Below are 5,158 nucleotides of genomic sequence, written 5' to 3' on the forward strand. Positions count from 1 at the left end.
GAAACCGCTCAAGTCCAAGCGATAGAGGTAGCCGAGACCGCTCAAACTCGAGCACATTGGATTGCAGAACTCACCAAATGCCATTCTCGAAGGAAAACCCTCGAGGAGATCCATGCTCAAGGTTTCGATCTTACCGACGAGATAATAAAGGCTAAAGAGCATGAAGCTGATGCTAGTGCGCTGGCCTCTTCCGATGATGATGATGATGATGATGGAAGCAAGAGCGGGTTCGGGAATGTGGAGGACCTCGATGGAGAAGAAGCTGCCCCTGAGGAAAACTAGGAATCTTAAGCTTTTTTCTTTTTTGATTTTTTGTGCGTGACCCTGATCGGTCCTTGTAAATATTTTCGTATAGATAAAAAATCTTTTTTCTCTTTGACTTGTCTTTATTCTATTTTCTGCCTCGTGAAAATTCTATTTCATTCATGCCTTCATGCCTTATGGAGATTTTGCTCACAAGTTTGGGACTTTAGGCAACTAGACCGAAGTCGGACCAGTGTAGTCTTTAAAATCGAGTGAGTACTTGATCGAACTCGAAGTAGAATGACCCTTAGGTTTTAGTTGAGTAAGGATGATTTCTCGAACTCAAAAAATAAAATGGCCCTTAAGCTCTTGAATTAGGCCGATATGGCCTCAAAAGAATGGCTTTTCCCCTTTTTCGGCTTGAAAAATTAATTATAAAAAATTTTCATGCCTTAGCACGAGATAAATTTGTACCCATTAGATTTTTCGAGGATTGGTGTTATCGAAGTCCTTTACTTTGTTATGGCTTAGCACAAAATTATTCGGGAGTTCGAACAATTCGCTACCCCTTAGGGTTTTTCGAGGGCCAATATTATCGAGACCCTTAGTAATTCAGCCGAGGGTTGCCTTTTTAATTGCTTTATGAGAATATTTGAAGGACTGTTTTATAACAGAATTCAGACGTCTCTGAACGGTGTTAATTTGGCCGTAGCCTTTAGTTTGGGATTTGCCTGTTAGGCTTGTTTCCCTACTATACTTCGAACTCATTTGAAGTGTCAGTCCCCTAGTGGGGTGGCCGTGGCCTATAAAATTGAGGATTTCCCTTTTAAGGTCTTACGATTTCGAGGTTTAGTAATTCGATCATGTCGATATTTTGGACGGCAGTCCCCGAGTATAGGGTAAACTGCTTGAACTTCAGTTGTGATCAACCCTTAAGCCAGTTTCCACAATAGATCATAAGTATGAAATTGTAAAGTATAAATTTCTCTAAAGCATGGAACATCTGGTAAGGAAAAATACTTCTTTCAATAGATTATACATGCGTACCTGCATTGCCATTAGGGCTAGAGTAATCTATATGGACACAGTTCATTTGACCGTTTGGTCCTTTACCTATCGAGACCCTGTCGACACGAAGTATTTTCCTTATAACTATCCGAGGGTAATGCCCCCCAGTATTCGAGGTTGATTGTATAGGAGCCTCAGATACTGTTGAATTGCTCTAAGTTAGCACGAACAATGGTTCACTCGTTAAAAACCTCGCCGGAAAAACCCATTTGGGACAAAAATTGATCTAAGGGAAAAAAGTGCAACGCGTGCTTTCAGACCTAGGGACTTTGTATTTGAAGAATCCTTTGGTGTCTTCGATTAAACACCTGCAAATGGTTAGTATAAAATATAAACGAAAATGGAGAAGGTCGTACCTTAGTAGTAATATCGTTTGAGGAGTGATATGTTCCAATTGTTTGGTAATTGTTCGCCATTCATCGTGCCAAATTTGTAGGATCCCTTTCCGATGATATCGAGGACCTGATACGGTCCCTCCTAGTTCAAGCCAAGTTTTCCTTCATTTGGGTCTCGAGTATTGAGGGTGACTTTTCTCAGAACAAATCCCCGATTTTAAAGTGTCGAAGATTGGCTCTTTGATTGTAGTACCTTTTGATTCGTTGTTTCTGTGCGGCCATTTGAACGAGGGCGGCTTCCCGTTTTTTATCTAGTAATTCGAGGTTTGTATTCATAGCCTCGTGATTTGACTCTTCTGTTGCGTATCGAAACCTGATGCTAGGTTCCCCGACTTCAACCGGGATCAAAGCTTCGGCGCCATATACTAAAGAGAACGGTGTTGCCCCCGTACTGGATTTTTATGTTGTTCGATACGCCCAAAGTACTTGGGGTAATATTTCTCTCCATTTTCCCTTAGCGTTGTTCAATCTTTTCTTTAGATTTTTATTGATGGTCTTGTTTGTCGATTCGGCCTGTCCGTTCCTACTAGGATGATATGGCGTCGACAGGATCCTTTTTATTTTGTGATCTTCGAGGAACGTTGCCACCTTGCTGCCAACAAATTGCTTTCCATTGCCGCATACGATCTCGGCAGGCATCCCGAATCGGTATATAATGTGGTCCCAGATGAAGTCTATGACTTCTTTCTCTCTAATTTTCTCGAAAGCCTGTGCTTCAACCCACTTAGAGAAATAGTCAATCATAAGCAAAATAAATTTAGCTTTACTTGGGGCCGATGGTAGAGTGCCGGCGATATCCATTCCCCATTTCATGAATGTCCATAGGGATAAGACTGAGTGGAGTTGCTCTCTGGGTTGGTGAATCATCGGTGCATACCTTTGACATTTGTCGCACTTTCGAACAAACTCTTTTGTATCCTTTTCTATATCGGCCCAATAGTATCATGTTCTGATGACTTTGTAAACCAATGATTCGGCACCAGAATGATTTTCGCATGTGCCCTCGTGGATTTCTCGTAGGACGTAGTCGGTATCTCCTGGTCCCAAATATATTGCCAATGGTCCATCGAACATCCTTCTATATAGTGTTCCATCTTCGGCCAATGTGAATCGTGCGGCCTTCGTACGTAGAGTACTCGATTCCTTAGGATCCGATGGAAGCTTCCCGTTCTTTAGGTACTCGATATATTTGTTCCTCCAATCCCATGTCATACTTGTGGAGTTGATATCGGCGTGTCTTTCTTCGATTACTGACCTTGAAAGTTGTACGACAGTCCCCGAGCTAATTTCGTTGTCTTCGACTGATGACCCCAAATTTGCAAGGGAATCGACCTCGCTGTTTTTTTCTCGAGGCACATGCTATAGGGTCCATTATTTAAACCGATGTAGAGTCACATGTAGTTTGTCCAAGTACCTCTGCATTCGATCTTCTCGAACCTCGAATATTCTGTTGACTTGGTTTACCACAAGCAGGGAGTCAAATTTGGCCTCGATGACCTCTGCTCCCAGACCTTTAGCTAGCTCGAGACCTGCCATCATGGCCTCATACTCGGCCTCATTTTTAGTTAACTTGGAAGTTTTGATAGCTTGTCTGATTGCATTACCCATGGGCGGTTTCAAAACGATGCCTAGCCCGGACCCCTTCACATTCGAAGCGCCGTCTGTGAAGAGAGTCCACACCCCCGATGATGTATCCGACTTTAATAATAGTTCCTTTTTGACCTCGGGTACGAGGGATGGCATAATGTCAGCCACAAAGTCCGCTAAGATTTGAGACTTGATGGTCGTTCGGGGTTAATATTCGATATCATAACCACTGATCTCAACCGCCCATTTGGCCAATCGGCCCGAAAGTTTGGGCTTATGCAAAATATTACGAAGGGGATAAGTAGTCACCACACAGATCGGGTGACACTGAAAGTATGGTTTTAATTTTCTAGAGGCGCTTATTAGGGCAAGCGCTAATTTTTCTAAGTGTGGGTACCAGGTCTCGGACTCACCTAAAGTTCGATTAACATAGTAAACAGGAAATTTTGTACCTTACTCATCTCGATCTAGGACCCCACTTACCGCGATCTCCGAGACTGCTAAGTACAAGTAGCGTTGCTCGTCCGTTTTCGGAGTATGAAACAGTGGCAGGCTCGAGAGGTATCGCTTTAATCCTTCCAATGCTTGTTGTCATTCTGGGGTCCATGCAAAATTGTTCTTCTTTTTGAGCAGTGAGAAGAACCTGTGACTTCTATTTGAAGACCTCGAGATGAATCGGCCTAAGGCGTCTATGCGCCCTGTTAATCTTTGTACGGCCTTAACATTGTCTACGACTGTGATGTCTTCGATTGCCTTGATCTTATCGAGCTTGATTTCGATCCCCCGATTTGATATCATAAAGCCAAGGAACTTGCCCGAGCCGACCCCGAATGCACATTTCTCCGGGTTGAGTTTCATGTAGTATTTCCTTAGTATATCTAAGGTGTCCTGCAAATGTGTCAAATGGTCCTCTGCTCGCAGGGACTTAACTAGCACATCATCAATATAAACCTCCATTGATTTACCTATTTGTTCTTCGAACATTCGATTTACTAAGCGTTGATACGTGGCACCAGCATCTTTTAGTCAAAACGACATTACATTATAACAATAGGTGTCGTACTTAGTGATGAACGATCTCTTTTCCTGATCCACCGGGTTCATTTGTATTTAATTGTGTCCGGAGTAGGCATCGAGAAAACTAAGGATCTTGTGGCCGGCTGTGGCATCGATCATGCGATCGATATTCGGCAGAGGAAAAGAGTCTTTAGGACATACTTTGTTTAAATCTTTATAGTCTACGCACATTCTAAGTTTATTTCCCTTTTTAGGGACTACGACTACGTTTGCTAACCATTCGGGATATTTTACTTCCCAAATAGATCCTATTTTGAGAAGTTTGGCTACCTCGTCCTTGATGAATACATTTTTCACCTCGGACTGGGGCCTTCTCTTTTGTTTTATCGGGCAAAACTTCGGGTCCAAGCTCAGTCGATGTGTAGTGATCTCCGGCTGGATCCCTGTCATATCTAGGTGGGAACAAGCAAAACAATCCATATTATTAATAAGAAATTTAATGAGTTTTTCCCCGAGCTTGGAGTTTAACCCCATGCCCGGGTATACCTTTCGATCGGGTAGATGCTCGATCAGTATGACTTGCTCCAGCTCTTCGACTGTCGATTTAGTGGCGTCGGAATCCTCGGGGATTATGAAGGATCGAGGGGTTCAGTAGTAATCATCCTCGTCCATTCCCTTTTCCAACTGAGTCGAGGCTGGTGGTTGTGGTTGCTATTTAGCTTCATGTTTTCCTTTAGACTCTGATCCCTTTGTTGACGAAAGCGCCGATACCGGTATTACTTCGTTGACTGCGAACATCTCTTTGGCAGCATGTTGTTCCCCATACACCATTTTTACTCCATCCGGTG

This window comes from Nicotiana tomentosiformis, chromosome 3 (genome assembly GCF_000390325.3).
Source record: "Nicotiana tomentosiformis chromosome 3, ASM39032v3, whole genome shotgun sequence".
Classification (NCBI taxonomy): Eukaryota; Viridiplantae; Streptophyta; class Magnoliopsida; order Solanales; family Solanaceae; genus Nicotiana; species Nicotiana tomentosiformis.